This window comes from Salvelinus sp. IW2-2015, linkage group LG20 (assembly GCF_002910315.2).
Source record: "Salvelinus sp. IW2-2015 linkage group LG20, ASM291031v2, whole genome shotgun sequence".
Lineage (NCBI taxonomy): Eukaryota > Metazoa > Chordata > Actinopteri > Salmoniformes > Salmonidae > Salvelinus > Salvelinus sp. IW2-2015.
The window spans coordinates 65,362,778-65,381,263 of record NC_036860.1 but is presented as its reverse complement, the minus strand read 5'-3'; the positions used below and the strand labels follow the sequence as shown (position 1 = coordinate 65,381,263).

General features: G+C 41.6%; 1 protein-coding gene across 4 annotated transcripts in view; it reads right to left on the bottom strand.

The window, feature by feature from the left end:
* LOC111980670 (zinc finger protein 462) overlaps window positions 1-18,257 on the bottom strand; it is a 79,759-nt gene extending 61,502 nt beyond the window's left edge. For 2 of the 4 annotated variants that reach the window (XM_024011531.2, XM_024011533.2), the window contains exon 1: window positions 18,018-18,254. The gene's annotated coding sequence lies outside the window, so the exon portion shown is untranslated. Of the gene's footprint in view, window positions 1-18,017 lie in introns of all 4 variants that reach the window. The other 2 variants (XM_024011534.2, XM_024011532.2) reach the window with 2 other exon arrangements.
* Window positions 18,258-18,486: the final 229 nt, after the last annotated feature.

Sequence of the window (18,486 nt, the reverse complement as noted above, 5' to 3'; positions counted from 1 at the left end):
CTGAGGAGCAGGCCTGTTACTCTGACCCACCGAAGAACCAGGCAAACAACCATGACGAAACGAATGCCAGACCGAAACCAGACAATACCCAAAGCCCGACCGAAGACGAAGACCGAACCCTCTGAGGAGCGAAACGATACACAACAACTAAGAACAACTCACTGAACAGAAACCCACAGACCGACCGCAACGGAAACAAACAAGCGCCTTAATGCATCCAAACGATACCCCTATTACCAAACTAAGACTGCCACCCAAACCAAAACCCCATTGCAGTCCAGAATAAGAACTGAGTGAGAACCTAGTAAACAAGAAGCCTAAAACCGCAGACCGTAAATGCAAAAAACCCAGCCGACAGCACAAGACCAAACAAAAAATACACTTCATTAAAAGAACAATGAACTGTTAAAAACCTCAAGCAAGGGCATAAACCCGAGTAGCAGGAGAAACTTAATGCTATTTACAAAAGAGTGGTAACTCATAAACCAAGATCGGAAGATCATGCTTAGTTAAAATTTCACATTATTGAAAAATCTGATAACATAACTCTCGAGGCAGCATATGAAACCGGGCGTAGCCGCTCCCAGGCGAACACTGCACCAACCAGTCCAGTGAAAAATGCCAGAGCGCAACCACCAATTCAAAATAATGTACACATAAAACCAGGTAAACTTCATGAAATCACACATATCAATCCTACCAAATTAAAGCTACAGCTTGTTGTGACATCCAGCCCAAACGCTGTAGATTCAAAAATACTTTACGGCGAAAGCAAACAACCTTAAGCCTTATATATCATTAGGACTTACTCACTACCCCCCAGTCTGAACAAATCCAAACATACGCATCATATCTTCATACACCTCTCCCGTCTTCTACACAACACTATCATAAATAAATATATATATCTTCATTTCGATACTAAAACTCCTACATTAACTAACCATACAATACTAAAGCTCTACGTAATACTAAAACCCGACAATACTATAACCCATACTAATACTAAACCCATACAATACAAACAGCATCCAATATTAAACTCTATAACCAACGAAACCCCATACCAACACTAAACACCATCTAATACTACCGACTAAAACCCATACTAATTACTTAAATCCCAATAATAAAGACCCATACAATACTAACCAAACACATACTAAACCTAACAATTAACCATATACTAATACAATACAAACCCATCACTGAACTAACTACACCCATACTATACTAACAGCCATACAATACTAAACCCATACTATACTATACTACACCCATTACTCATACAACCCAAATAACACTAAAACCCCACTACTAATTAAAATCCTACCTATACTAAATCCATACAATATACCCAATACTATACTAATACTAAATTACCCATACTGAACAAATCCATAATAACACTAACACCAATTAATACTAAACCCATACTGACTATCCACACAATCCACACTTACCAATCCATACTAATACTAATACTAACCCAAGATTAATCCATACTAATAAAAATACCAAACCCATACTATACTAAACAACCTATACTAAACTAAATCCATACGATACTATTAATACTAACTAAACCCATACTAATATCTGAAACCCTACTAATATATACTAACTCATACTATACTAACACCCATACTAAAGCCAACTAATACTAACCATACTAATACTAATACTAAACTCATACTGATACTAAACCCATACTAAACCATAACTAAAACTAACTCAACTACTAAACCATACAATATAAACTCTCTATACTTACATACCCATACTAAACCATACTAATACTAAAACTCCTACTGAACTAAACCCATACTAATCCCAACAATACTAATACAAACTCAACTAATACAAACACTAATACAAACCCATACAAACCCATACTAATACTAAACCATACTAATACTAAACCCAACTGACTAACCCATACAATAAAACCCATACTAATACTAAACCATACTCATACTAAACAACCTAATACTAAACTCCATACTAAACTAAACATACTATACTAACCCAATACCTAATAACTAAACCCATACTGATACTAAACCCCATACTAATACCTAAACCATACTAATACTACACCCAATACTAAACTAAACCATACCAATACTAAACCCATACTAATACAAACCCATACAATACTAAACCATATATACTAAAACCATACTAATACAAACCCATATATACTTATACTATACACCCATACTGATACTAAACCCATACTAATACTAAACCCATACTATTACTATACTACAACCCAACTGATACTAAACCCATAATAACCTAACCACCAACAATAACTAACCATTACTGATACAATCCATACTAATACCAATACTATACTAATACTAAACCCATACTGATACTAAATCCATAATACACCTAACCCCATATTAATACTAACCATACTGATACAATCCATCACTAATCCACACTTAATACCATATAATCCATACTAATACATAAACCCATACGAATAACTAAAATCCATACTACCAATACTAATAATAAACCAAACCCATACTAATACTAATAACTGAAACCTATACTAAGACTAAATCCATAGATACTACCATACTAAACCCAATACTAATACTAAACCCATACTAATGACTAATACTAAACTCATACTATACTAACCCATACTAATAAAACCATCATACTATACTAAACTCCATACTATACTCATACTAAGACTCATACTATACTAAATCCATACTAATACTCCATACTAAACTAAACTGCCATACTATTACTTATAGCACATCACTGATACAAACCCATACTATAACCTAAACCCATACTAAACTACTAACCATACTAATACTAAACCATACTAATACAAACCCATACTGATACTAAAGCCATACCTAATACTAAACCCATACTTAATAACCCACGCAACTAAACTTAACCCATATGATTACTATACACACATACTAACTAAACCCTATAAACACTAACCCCTACAATAATACTAATCCCATACTGCATACTAAATCCATACTAATAACCAAACTATACTAATACTAAACCATACTGATACTAAATCCATAATAACACTAACCCATATTAATACAAACCCATACTGATACCATAAATCTCACCCACTAAACTAATCCACACTAATACCAAATCCATACTAATACTAAACCCATACTAATACTAAGTCCATTCTGGGATTGTTGAGAAGTAGACCGTTTTGAACAGGGTTTCATATTTATTTCCATGGACCATCGATTTGTAATAGTTCCTATTATGCAATTGTTTCTAGTCACCAACCTCTAACTACCTTACAAGTTCTACTCAATAATWCGTGTTTCACTACTTATTTACTGTATACATGACTGATGATGTTGACCGATTTCCTTATTTAATTGTTTTATTTAACCTTTATTTAACTAGGCAAGTCAGTTAAGAACAAATTCTTATTTACAATGACGGCCTAGGAACAGTGGGTTAACTGCCTTGTTAAGGGGCAGAACGACAGATTTTTACCTTGTCAGCTCGGGGATTCGATCTAGCAACCTTTCGGTTACTGGCCCAATAATTCAGTAAATCTTTGTAATTGTTYRATGTTGTGTCTATATTTTTGTTCAGTATACATAATAAACTCAGCAAGAAAAGAAACGTCCTCTCACTGTCAACTGCGTTTATTTTCAGCAAACTTAACATGTGTAAATATTTGTATGAACATAACAAGATTCAACAAATGAGACATAAACTGAACAGGTTCCACAGACATGTGACTAACAGAAATGGAATAATGTGTCCCTGAACAAAGGGGGGGTCAAAATCAAAAGTAACAGTCAGTATCTGGTGTGTATTAAGTACTGCAGTGCATCTCCTCCTCATGGACTGCACCAGACTTGCCAGTTCTTGCTGTGAGATGTTGCCCCACTCTTCCACCAAGGCACCTGCAAGTTCCCGGACATTTCTGGGGGGAATGGCCCTAGCCCTCACCCTCCGATCCAACAGGTTCCAGACGTGCTCAATGGGGTTGAGATCGGGCTTCGGCTGGCCATGGCAGAACACTGACATTCCTGTCTTGCAGGAAATCAGCCATACTGCTCGTTCTGCGCATGGTGCATTGTCATGCTGGAGGGCCATGTCAGGATGAGCCTGCAGGAAGGGCACCACATGAGGAGGAGATGTCTCTCCCTGTAACGCACAGAGTTGAGATTGCCTGCAATGACAACAAGCTCAGTCCGATGATGCTGTGACACACCGCCCCAGACCATGACGGACCCTCCACCTCCAAATTGATCCGCTCCAGAGTACAGGCCTCGGTTAAACGCTCATTCCTTCTACGATAAACGCAAATCCGACCATCACCCCTGGTGAGACAAAACCGCGACTCATCAGTGAAGAGCACTTTTTCCAAGTCATGTCTGGTCCAGCGATGGTGGGTTTGTGCCCATAAGTGACGTTGTTGCCGGTGATGTCTGGTGAGGCCCTGCCTTACAACAGGCCTACAAGCCCTCAGTCCAGCCTCTCTCAGCCTATTGCGGAAAGTCTGAGCACTGATGGAGGGATTGTGCGTTCCTGTGGTAACTCGGGCAGTTGTTGTGCCATCCTGTATCTGTCCGCAGGTGTGATGTTCGATGTACCGATCCTGTGCAGGTGTTGTTACACATGTCTGCCACTGCGAGGAGATCAGCTGTCCGTCCTGTCTCCTCTAGCTCTGTCTTAGGCATCTCACAGTACGAACATTGCAATTTATTGCCCCTGGCCACATCTGCAGTCCTCATGCCTCCTTTGCAGCATGCTAAGGCACATTGTTAAAATAATTCCCACTGTCAGCGGTGTCTCTGCTACTTGCACTGATCTGGGCTGAGGTAGTTCGTTTCACCTCTCGGCCTATGTCGTGTGCGGAATTTCCTGTCAAGAAGCCTTCTGAGGGCCTCCCGGGTGGCGCAGTGGTCTAGAGCACTGCATCGCAGTGCTAGCTGCGCCACCAGAGTCTCTGGTTCGCGCCCAGGCTCTGTCGCAGCCGGCCCGACCGGGGAGGTCCGTGGGGCGACGCACAATTGCCTAGCGTCGTCCGGGTTAGGGAGGGTTTGGCCGTAGGGATATCCTTGTCTCATCGCGCTCCAGCGACTCCTGTGGCGGGCCGGGCGCAGTGCGCGCTAACCGAGGGGGGCGGGTGCACGGTGTTTCCTCCGACACATTGGTGCGGCTGGCTTCCGGGTTGGAGGCGCGCTGTGTTAAGAAGCAGTGCGGCTTGGTTGGGTTGTGCTTCGGAGGACGCATGGCTTTCGACCTTCGTCTCTCCCGAGCCCGTACGGGAGTTGTAGCGATGAGACAAGATAGTAATTACTAGCGATTGGATACCACGAAAATTGGGGAGAAAAGGGGATAKAATTTTWAAAAATTAAAATAAAAAAAAGAAGCCTTCTGAGCATTGATCAACTTTGGGAATGCAATAATAAGTGGGTAAACGATAATCAACTAAATAAAAAGGTGAGTAAATGCTATTTCACAAATAAAAAGCTGTGTAAACAGCTTTTACGTGTGTTTACCCTACACTACATCCCTGGTTGTATCTGGGGYAAAAAACATTAATAAATGTCAATATCCTGCCAGGCAGGGTTGAATCTACATTTGTCCGGCATTTTAGCTATCGATGTGACGTTTGGAGCCGCCTAATCAGTCAGTTCTGTACCCGCCTGGCTGAGTGGCAGTGTGGGTTGAATGAGCGAGCTCGCCTGGAAACCAGAGTGCGAAACACGTGAAGACATCTGCTTTACAAGACCAATACATTTCTACTATTTTTCATATTAACATATGTGATCATTTTCTGTTCTCTCATTTTAATTCAAGTACTTTTAAAGTACCAACTTGAGTAAATGTCTGATTTTCAAGGTATTCCAGTACTTGAATTTCAGAGTTCCAAATTCAAGTACCTCAAGCAACTTGTGCGAACCCTGTTTGAAACAAAATACTTACCTGAAGAAGAAAAAAACATAATATACACAAATTGTTCTCCTATATCCATTTATCAATATTCCACATTTCTACACATTTCCCAGAGATTAGCCAGTACACGGTTCACAACGGTGAGGAAAACAATTACTGTTTATTCTATTCCCTCTGTTCTATTCACTCATCGTCATCAGAGGACAAAACTTCCTTAATGGATTTGATCATGAGGAAGTGTCTGAAAACACACAGACATGAAGCATTGATTCCACCTGGCTGATCGATGAGGCAGCAGGCCCTATTATTATGTTCAAAACAGGGGAAATAATCAGTAGAAAAAGCACCATGTCGTTCAACATATATCAACTAGTGTGTGTCCAAATTGGCACCCTATTCCCTATGTAGTGCACTAAACTGACCAGTAGTGCCCTATAGGGAATAGTGTGCCATTACAGACACAGCACTGCTGGTATCATGGGCCATATGAGGTGACATCAGCCAGACATAGTCATCTCCCAGTGAATCTCTCTCTGCCCGGTGGGGCAGCTGCTAGTCATGGTGGAGGTGACATCAACCCAGGCTCATAGTTTCGAGTATGATATGTCTCCTCTAGTCTGAACCATGGTGACATAAGTTAACCATTTAGTYATGAATCTATTAAAATGACTTAATCTAGCTAATGTTAAAACCACAGTTTGGCTGGGTGATGAGTCAATCAACCACTATGGATAGATCAGGATCATAATAATTCAATATTTTACAACATTTTCTAAATTAGTTGCAAAATGTTTTTTTATTATGACGCCTTGGCTTGAAACATTACTAAATTAGATGATTGTATATTACAGTAATCTTCTCCACCACCAACACCACCATAATGGCTTTTATTTTAGATGAAATGTGTTCCAGGAAGCATATGGCATATGGAGCTGAACTAGGTCAACCATTAACGAACTAACACGAAGCTTCTCAGACAGAGAACACCCAACTGAAGCCCCGCTTCTAATCTACACGGGTAGATATTTCACAGTTTGACTGACCTTAGCTAATGTATGAATGGGCCCTGGTTAATAAGGGTGCACTATAAAGGGAATAGGACGCCATTCCACATACACGTCTATGTTTATGGAGCAACAGCTCTCCGTCCCCAGAAATATTTATCTTCAATCTTCTTGTTCAACAACATTTGAATGGATCTTGGAGTAATAACAAATCAATTCACCGCCAGTCAGCCTCAGATGACAGATGGTTACCCGACGTCCCCCGAGCTAGCTAACGCTCAGCTAGCATTATTACTTAATATCGCCACATCGCTTTCTTCTCCTTTACGGGGCCAGCCAACTCTACTGCCTGCCTGCCGACCAAACCATTTCCCATTTTGTCTTTCCATCAAAGCCATCAAAGAGCACATCATGGCACAGTACAACCTTGCTCCGAGGATAGCGTAGCCTTTGTCTCTTATAGAAAGCTTCTATTGTTGCTCCACTGATTCTAAAAAGGGTGGTTGTGACAGAGCACTCAAGWGCATTGGCCCCTCTTGCACAAGCASGAGATAATGGCCCCTCTTGCACAAGCAGGAGACAATGCCCCCTCTTGCACAAGCAGGAGACAATGGAACTGCAGATCAAGAAGAATGTTCTCCCATAGCTGTCCCTCTAATGTCATCTAGCAAGCTGGGTATTTCCTCCTGGTAGAAAGCATCACAAACATGGCTGATACGATCTAATCATATACAACGTGCTAGTTTAATATTCTGCTAACATTTACATTTCCTGAAGCAAACGTACAGTTGGCTTTCAAAAAGAAAGGAGGACCAAGGCACTCTTCATATAATGAAATGGCCTTCGTCAGGGAGTAGCGTATACAGGAGGTTACATTCAATAACAAACATTTCTGGATTAATCAAAAGTGAAGCCATTATCATTTCACCATCTGACTGTGTGACCTTCAAACCTTCAAACCGAAAGGAAAAGCAATCAACAAAAGCAACAAAACACAGCATATTAAATCCTTAAAACCCTGTAGGTTTGGTTTGAAGGCAGCTAAGCTAGATAAGTCTCAGCACTCTGGATCCTTCTTGCCATGCATGGCTATGGTTCACTGTCTAATCAGAATATTGCTCAACCTGCTTTAACAGAGTCACCTCACTTGGCTGGCTGCTCCCTCTGGCCTGACAGAATTATCTTCTGCATCACAGAGAGACCAGCAGAGCAGAGATTGGGTGAACAGAGCTAGCTACGCAGAGACAGAGAGAGAGGACTCCATTTCATAGAGCACCCACTGCAGAGCAAAACAGAGAGAACAGGGAAGTATCAGTGGCTCAGTGGCATTGGACGGTCATCCACCATTTTGTGATCCTCAAGGTCTGCATGGGCAACCCAGTCCCCCTCCCTYCCCTGCCTGCCTTTACCCTGCTATCTTGTTACACAGATGGGACTGTTTAGCTYGGAGCACAGACCTGGACCAGTTTCCTTTCTCGTTTTCTGCTGTCATAGCTGCCAGAGAAAGGAGAAGTGAAATGTTCTCTCTGCTAGGTGGTTGCCTTGTCACCACAAGGTCTTCTTCAGAAGATAGCTAGACACAAGAGATTTGAGGATCACAGTTCAGCCACCACCAAATATGGAACGTAATCTCTCTTTGAGATAGCAGTCATGCTGTAGGTTAACCAAGGTTTCCAGAGAAGGCCGTGAGAAGGGTTTACTGATAACACGATGAAACACAAACATACATTTGCAGTGCTTCAGCCTACATTTGCAGTGCTTCAGCCTACATTTGCGGTGCTTCAGCCTACATTTGCAGTGCTTCAGCCTACATTTGCAGTGCTTCAGCCTACATTTGCGGTGCTTCAGCCTACATTTGCAGTGCTTTCAAATTGAGGTAATTGGGTTTTATTTCTGATAAAACACACAACTCAGGCTTTTAGGCTCACAGCAATAAGGTTAATTAAATATGCCATCCCCAAAAAGTATTAATTGCAAGCCTTTAGCACTATTATTGAAAAAATGTTATTCTTTTTTTTTTTTTTTATCGGTGGAGGTACTTCTCACTTGGTTTCTCTGCCCTTTGGGTTAGAGTATTCTCCATGGGCTGAGCTGATACATGTACCTTAGCAACTTCTCCAATGACGCAAACCTCACTTCACTTTGACATTGCTCCTGCTCAAAACACCTGGTCTAGAGTGTTAAATCGCAAGGTAAAACATTCGGAATACATACAGGCACAGGTAAGCACRGTCAACGTGTCACTGTGTGAAATTATACAGCCTATTTTGTCATTCATGTAATTTAATCCCTGAGGCCATATCACAGTTTTATATTTTTACATTTTAGTAATTTAGCAGATGCTCTTATCCACTGTGACTTACAGTAGTGAGTGCATACATTTTCATACTGCATCACAGTGCTTGGCTTGACATCGTGTCAAGAGTTTCATCATCATTTTTATTAACACACTTACTGGCTACATTAGTTGCTAGAAATGTATTAATAGTAAAGGAAATCTGTGTAGTATTGAGAATTAGAAAAAGCATATAATACTGCAATTGCCTCAAGAAGCAATCACTCATCGATCAATCATCGATCACTCAGCGATCACTCAGCGATCACTCAGCGATCACTCAGCGATCACTCAGCAACCATTCAGCGACCATTCAGCGATCACTCAGCGATCATTTAGCATTCATTCATCAGAGGCACGGACAATATGAAACAATAATAATATCCGCCTCCCACACTAACAGTTAAACCACCACATAATTAAACAGTCATCTCACACTATTTGACATTTCCATTATCTTACCCAACTGACTGCTGCTCGCCATTCACAAGGCAGCGGAAATAATCATAATAATGACTAATCCAGAGATCTCAATCAAAAATTGATCAAAATAGTCTGACTGTCAAAAGTTCTCTCAAGGTCAATTACAAAGCCAAAAGGTTTGCATAAATACAAACAAGTTGAACCACATTTACTATGTGKCCATTAAGAAATGCTTGAGTTCTTTACTACTAGTAAACACTGTAATGGTACCTTAAATAAATTAGGTTCTTAGATGTAGTGACCAGTGGATAGTAAAGCCACAAGCCCAGAACGTCTGTTTGAAGCAAAACTCAAGCTGTGGCTCTGTTTTCAAACTGTCTTGGATTGTATTTCCCAAAGGGAATGTGCTGGGTCACGGATGAATACGTAGAGTTAAAGACAGAAAACTGAAGTAGGATGTCCAAGGACATTCTTGGAGAATAACCAGGAAGTGTTTTTCCACAAAGACAATTAGGCCAACTTCAGCAAACCATGATGCATTCAGCATTCCACTACACAACCAAGCAATCCATAACCCATCTCTGTTTGACTTTGGCACCATTTCCCAAAGTTAGGCCAACAGAGCCGACCTGCCAATGCTATGTGTCCAATTCAAAATAGATTTGAGGCACATGGATTTCTCCCCTGAGAGGTCACCATTGCAGGCCTACAGAAAGCATGACTATTATTGGTCACTGATGACAGAAACCCACATAGGTGTGAAACAAAGGCTGTGAATAGGTTGTAACAAGGTTGTAACAGGATTAGCCTACAACAAGATTACTACAAGATTACATCAGTTCTCTCTCTTTCCACACATTGGGGTTTGTCCACTACGTTCAGAGCTTTCATCTCCATAATCAAACCATTTAATAAGAAGTTCTTCTACCTTGCTTCAGTGARGGTCATCATACTGGGCGTCCTCTATTGTTAGATCTAAGGTCAAAGCTCTGTAAATAATGTGTCCTAATCTTTTTCTCTTCATACTTAGAATATATTCTGCTCAATTTAAAGATAAACGAGAGCATGACTGATCTTAAAACATTATTGCTCTTTATGAGGTGTAAGCAACATTTCTCATCGTGACGTTCTTTGTGGAAGTCTTCCAAAACATTCAGCATTACTGTCATCTTCCTTTACCTGACACAGATACCAGTTACAGGGTGAAGGTGAGGTTACAAGCTGGTAGGTCTTGAAGTGAACGAAGCAAGACAGTGGACATAGATATAGATCCCACTGGTGGAAACGGGAAAGCCTAACAGAACTGTTACTTTCTAGATGTGACATTTTTAAACTGTTTCCGCTGTATGCTAGTCTCTCCTACTGTATGCTAGTCTCTCCTACTGTATGCTAGTCTCTCCTACTTGTATAGAAGTATCTTACGGTCCCTCTTCAGGTGAGCCAAACCACCCTCTTGAAGAGCAACACAAGACCCATTAATATTAACTTACCAGCGAGACCTCCTTCCCAACTCCTTAAATATTTAATCGGCCTTGGACAGCTTCATTGCTCTGTAGGCTGAGGCCAGTGGATCCCCTTTACAAGACCACTCCTGTTCCCTCTCAAAGAGGGCCTTGTCCCCTGCCACTAGACTGCCTCACAAACTGGCGTCTCCAAAGAATTCAGAATTTTTCCACCGCAGCTCAGCTCGACTCGGCTGACAGAGTTGGTTTACTGTGTCTCGTTTGAGAAACTTATGAAGGATTGTGGATGAGACTGATCAGACTTGCTAACCTATGGGAAAGCTGGTGGCTACTGGCTAAGCCTATATCAGTCTGATTAAATATGGTTTACTAGATATCTTGAAAACAACATAAAGGCACATAGAGCTTCTTAAATTCAGTTCAAAATAGTCCTAGATGTCCACAGAGACTCCATGCATGTGCAATGATGCCTCATGTCTCATGATCGACACTGTCTCTGTTTTTATTGTATTTTTTTWAATTTAACCTMTATTTAACTAGGCAAGTCAGTTAAGAACAAATTCTTAACTTTGTGTACCTCYTAGTACTGAGCAGTAAAAAGAAATCCCATCAGTATATAGTGTAAGATTTTTCTACAGATCAAACAAGGAAGCTCCTTACACATGCTGACCTTACTAGGGATGTACCCCTGGCACTAACATCTTATGTAATATAAAGTAAATATTATAAAATATTAAAAAACAGTTAAGTAACGTTATTTCATAACCCCTTCCAAAGTTGGTATACAGATAGAGAGAAGATGCCATTTGCACTGAAGTGAACCATGACAACAGTAACCAGAATGTCACTGCCACAAGAAAATCACTTCCTTTAACAGTTTAATTTATTCTACCATGATTTGTGCTCTTGTACCTAAATACAAAATAATGCCAAGAAGAGCTATAATGTGGGTTAGGTTTGATTTACATGCAAGCTAATCAGAAAGCAGCTAAGATGGTAGCTGTTTTTTGCAGTGGCAAAAAAAAACACTCAAAATATCCAATATTGACAGAAAGGMGGCTATTCTGAAATAGGGCCATAGCATGAACTACTAAAAGAAAGTGTGTTCACCGTTGCAGTAGGCTAGGCCCTACATCTTATGAGCCAATGCATCATGTCAAGAAAGCACTCACTGGACCATTTCAATTGGCTTTTGTGTCTCTCTCTCCCGTCCCTGCCACGGCCGCAAGGTATCTACACTAGAGTGCATCACTCTGCCACTCTGCCACTCTGCCCGAGCTCCATTTCATTCTTCCTATATGTCCAAACCGTCACTGAACTAAGAGGTCACATTCATTCTGTTGTCTAATTCTTCCCATTTTCGTCATAAGACTGAAATACCTCGCTAAAATCTTGTTATAAAAGTATCTCTTATGATTATAAGAACTTGACAAATGTTCACAACAGTAAATCCCTTACAACAGAATGGGGATAAAACATCAAATTATATATAATTGTATTTGTCACATTCGTCSACTACAACGCATGTGAAATGCTTACTTATGAGCCCTTACCCCAAAAAATGCAGAGTTAAAAAGTAAGAAAAATGTGCAGAAGATGTCAAAGGAAATAGTAACACAATAAAATAACAATAACGAGACTATAGACATAGAGTAGCGGTACCGAATCAGTGTGCAGGGGTACGAGGTAGTTGAAGTAATTGAGATGATATGTACATGTAGGTAGGGGTAAAAGTGACTCGGCAATCAGGATAGATAAAAAGCAGAGTAGCAGCACCGTATGTGAAGAGTGTGAAAGTGTGTCTATGTGTGGCGTCCCTGTGTGTGGTGTCAATATTCATGTTTGTGTGTGTGTAAGCGTATGTAGTGTTTGTATGTGTGTGTTGGGGTGTCAGTGTAGTATGTGTGAGTGTGTGGGTAGAGTCCAGTGAGTGTGCATAGAGCCGGTGCATAGAGCCGGTGCAAATAAAAAGGGATCAATGCAAATAGTCAGGGTAGCCATGGTTGTTGTCCTGGCACCACACTGCCAGTTCTCCGACCTCCTCTCTATAGTTGTGCACAACCATGCAGTGGTGGGTGAACAGGGAGTACAGGAGGGGACTAAGCACGCACCCCTGAGGGGCCCCGTGTTGAGGGTCAGCGTGGCGCATGTGTTGTTGCCTACCCTCACCACCTGGGGGCGTCCTGTCAGGAAGTCCAGGATCCAGTTGCAGAGGGAGGTGTTCATGGTGTTGGGCACTATGGTGTTGAACGCTGAGCTGTAGTSAATGTACAGCATTCTCACGTAGGTTTTCCTTTTGTCCAGGTGGGAAAGGGCGGTGTGGAAGGGGCAGTATGTCTGGATGATGGTGTTGATGTGATCCATGATCAGCCTTTCAAAGCATTTCATGGCTACAGATGTGAGTGCTATGGGTTTAGACAGGTTACCTTGSCGTTCTTGGGCACAAGGACTYTGGTGGTCTGCTTGAAACATGTAGGTATTACAGACTGGGTCAGGGAGAGGTTGCATGCTCTGAGTATGCGTCCTGGTAATCCATCTGTTAACCTGAATGTTAACCTGTTTAACCTCTCTTGGGTAGGGGGCAGTATTTTCACCTCCGGATGAAAAGCGTGCCCAAAGTAAACTGCCTGTTACTCAGGCCCAGAAGCTAGGATATGCATATAATTGGTAGATTTGGATAGAAAACACTCTACAGTTTCTAAAACTGTTCAAATAATGTCTGTGAGTATAATATAACTGATATGGCAGGCAAAAACCCAAGGACAAACCATCCAGGGGGGAAAAAATTGAGGTCATAGGATTTTCCAATTGTTTTCTATGGGATACCCTTATTATTAGGAACCTGGTTGCAGTTCCTATGGCTTCCACTAGATGTTAACAGTCTTTAGAAATTGTTCAATGTTTTTCTTTTGAGAAATGAAGAAGTAGTCCTATTCATTGTAAGTCTCACTCCAGGTGGACTCCACTGTTTTGGTGCGCGTGAACTGGAGCGTGCTTCACGTTGTTTTTATCCGGTATTAGAAACAGTTTATTCCGTCTTAAATTTGATCGATTATTTACGTTTTAGGGTACCTGTTTTAGGGTACCTGTTTGGACCAAGATTACAGGTAACTTATTAGATACTTTGTAGGCATGTTGGGCGAGTTGAAACCYGTGTATTTCTGAATCAAACGCGCCAAATAAATTGACATTTTTGGGACATAAAGAAAGACATTATCGAACAAAAAGACCATTTGTGATGTTTCTGGGACATTTGAGTGCCAGCAGAAGAAGATCTTCAAAAGGTAAGGCATTAATTATATTGCTATTTCTGACTTTTGTGGCGCACCTGCCTGGTTGAAATATGACTTTCATGTGTTTGTATGCGGGGCGCTGTCCTCTGATAATCGTATTTGCTTTCGCCGTAAAGCCTTTTTGAAATCTGACACAGCGGCTGGATTAACAAGAAGTTAAGCTTTATTTTGATGTATAACACTTATATTTTCAAGAATGTTAAATATTTGAATTTGGTATTTTTAAAATTTCGCGCTCTGCAATTTCACCGGATGTTGCCCATAAGAAGTTTTAAAAGGTGTTAGTCACATCGGCTACAGAGAGCGTGATCACACAGTCGTCAGGAACAACTGGTGCTCTTGTGCATGGTTGTTGCTAGCCTCGAAGCAAACAGAAAGCATTTAGCTTGTCTGGTAGGCTCGCGTCACTGGGCAGTTTGCGGCTTTGCGGCTTTGTAATCCGTGATAGTTTACAATCCCTGCCACATCGGGCGTCAAAGCCGGTGTAGTAGGATTCGATTTTAGTCCTGTATTGCCGCTTAGCCTGTTTGATGGTTCGTCGGAGGGCATAGCGGGATTTCTTACAAGCGTCCGGATTAGTGTCCCGCTCCTTGAAAGTGGCAGCTCTAGCCTTTAGCTCAGTTCAAATGTTGCCTGTAATCCATGGCTTCTGGTGGAGATACGTACGGTCACTGTGGGGACGACGTCGTCGATGCACTTATTAATGAAGCCAGTGACTGATGTGGTAAACTCTTCAATGTCTTTGGATGCATCCCTGAACATATTGGAGTCTGTACTAGTGAAACAGTCCTGTAGTTTAACATCTGCTTCATTGGACCACTTCCGTATTAAGCGCGTCTCTGGTACTTCCTGTTTGCGTTTTTGCTTGTATGCAGGAATCAGGAGGATAGAGTTCTGGTCAGATTTGGCAAATGGAGGGCGAGGGAGAGCTTTGTATGTGTCTCTGTGTGTGGATTATAGGTGATCTAGGTTAATATAAATATTTGTATAGGAGTYAAAGTCGCCTTGTTTAATTTGGAAAGACTGAGGTGCTTTCGGTGGCTTAATCCTTCCTACAGCAGGGCACAAATATTTAAACATAAACACGGTAATAGCCMAATGCATTGTCGGTCAGTACAATGAGAAAGTAGACTAAATATTTTTGCATTAATGCTGAAGAAAAACAAAACTACTTTGATAAGGAAATGCACTTTAACCCCCAGAGTGTCAACACACAACTTCTGGAGGTCTTGGACAATCCATCAGAATTGGGCTACTGTGTAATGCTGGAGATCTGCTAACTTCATCCAGATTGTTTGAGACTAAAAATAGCCTAGACATGAGGTTCACAGTGATGTTCTATCAGTGATCAATTGTGATCATAGCATCAAAATGTAGGCTATAATGCAGCTAACTTGGGTCGTAAGTATCCATTCTTCAACGTGGAAGCTATTTGCATGGTACAGGAATGACTGATCTGTAAAAGATCAAGACTACAGCATGAAGTCTAGCAAGAACATCAACTTCCCAGCAAATACCAAAATCTMCCCTGCTCTGAAGCCATCTAGCCTACATATTTTCAGTCCAAACATCCCAGCTAGCTCCTCCTTGAGAACCTGTTTCCCTTGACATGTGAGACRGAGACATGCGCCACCATTTTGATTGCCTCCTAGCCCACAGTTGTCGCAGAGTGTATAGTTCAGTCTCCTTGTCAGCAAGATTTCACCGTGGCCAGAGCGAGTGAGTCTGCAGGAGAGTCAGGCACACATTGCCTTCTCTTGACTGAGTGAATGACAAGGAATGCKATTCCTTCAGCCATACGGTACACACCAGTTAAACTGAGGTTGAGGAGAACTACATGTACTGTACATGCTGAGAACATAAGTACATAAATAACAATTCGATTAACAAACGACTATTCAAACTCTAAATCTCAAAACAATGTGTAATAAAACATGTAAATTGTTCATTTAACTTTTTGGATAGCTCTGTCTATCTAATGTACTGTAGCCTAAATTGACAAATAGCCATATGGCATAGCCTGCATGGTGAGATGGTTGAAGTGTAGCAAACTGCTTTTGAAAGTTATCTACTTTACTCTCAAGAACTTTGTAAGACTGCACTCCTCTGTGTGTGTGTGTGTGTGGTGTGTGTGTGTGTGTGTGTGTGTGTGTGTGTGTGTGGTGTTGTGTGTGTGTGTGTGTTGTGTGTGTGTGTGTGGTGTGTGGTGTGTGTTGTGTGTTGTGTGTGTGTGCGCGTGCACTGTTTGGGGACCACCACTTTGTAAAGCATGAACAACTCGCAGCTACAACCACTACATTATTAAGCATTAAAATTCCCATCTCATCCATGTGTGTCTGCGACTGTCCTTCTCTCCCCAGCACATTGACAGCTCCAAACCATCACAGACTAGACCTACCACTGGGACCCATAATAACACTCCTAAAGTACCCTACATTTACCCCTAAACTCAATGGCAATAGTAGAACAGGTGGAAAGGAAATGAATCAAATGAATCCAAAATAGAATATTAACTTCACCTTGACTTGTTCTCATAAATCACTATAAATAAAACTAACAATACTTGTTGGTATCCATAAAGACTTCCAAACTATAGCTACATTAACCCTGTAACAACCCAGAATTGGCTGCTGTACAGGAGAAGAAAGTCAACCTTTGTTCTTCCGTGAAGGCTCCTGTCTGACTCCAGGCTCTCCTCTGAGACTCATCTGCCTTCCTCCATTTTATSGTGAAGCCCCAATGACATACCTGACTTCAGAGCCTTGGCTGACAGCATAACATCCAAAACAGTTCTCCTTACAGCGCCACATCAGACTCAGAATACATTTAAAAAAGAAGTCAAACTGATCATACGGATATTTCATCCAAGAAACTCGTAGRTAGATAGTTCCAATCATATGAAGAACCATATTAAATCCACATCAGATTAGATTGTAATTGAAGGAATAAACCATCGGCAGCATAACATAGTGGACATGGAGTGTCTGGACGTGTACCAGCGGCTATGCCAGCCAGACTGTCGCTAATGGAGGCTGGGCTCTCTCTTTCTGCTCTGGCTGGCTGGGAGTGGGAGAGGAGGTAGAYCAGTCCGTGCAATGGCTTCTCCTTGGAGCAATCGCACAACACAGCCGGGGGACCGACAGCTAAATCTCCTGACTCTTCCGACCTAGCGCAGCTCACAGCCTCGGCTTTCTTATTTCCTCCTTATCCAGTTTGATAAGAACACGAAAGATAGATAGCTAGATAGCTACACGAATGGAAGGTTGGTAGAATATTGGTAGAAGAAGCTAGTTGACTTTGACTACCATGGTTTCCAGCGCCAGCCAGTTCGAGCATTCGTTTGTCCACCCGTTTATTCACGCTCGCCCAGGCTGGCTCAAGCAAGTCACCACGTCTGGTGCTACACTAACTAAGAAAGGAGATAAGCTCTTTCCAGGTCATTCACGAGGCGCTCTCTCTGTCTCCAAATTATTCCATCTATCAAACAACGACGTACTCGTGAACCATGAACCCAAGCGAGCAGTGATCTTGAACAAACTGGTACATTTTATTATAAACTCACAGTTACGTCTTCTTCTGGTGGAGAAGCGATCTTCTACATAAAAGTTGTCCTGTATTTCATGCGTGCGTCCGGTCTAATGGATGATCGCCATCTTTCCTGCTTCTCCGTTGCTGCAGCTGCAGATGACCTGAGATCCGCCTGTCTCTGAATAATGAGCAACCACAGAGACAAGGAAGACAATCTGCAAAGCAGGCAACACAAAGAAGTTTTGGAGACTAGCAAGCACCAGAGGGTGCACAAGAGTTTGCGATGAGACGACAGGAAAGGAGCAGCAGCAGGATGATGGTCAACGTGTGTATCCTCTGAGCAACTCATCACAACGTGTGTATCCTCTGAGCAACTCGTCACAACGTTTGTATATTCTGAGCAACTCGTCACAACGCGTGTATCCTCTGAGCAACTCATCCTTCACCGATTAAAATTAAACCCCAGTCTCAGGCAGCCATGAATGGGCGTCGTTAACAGCTAG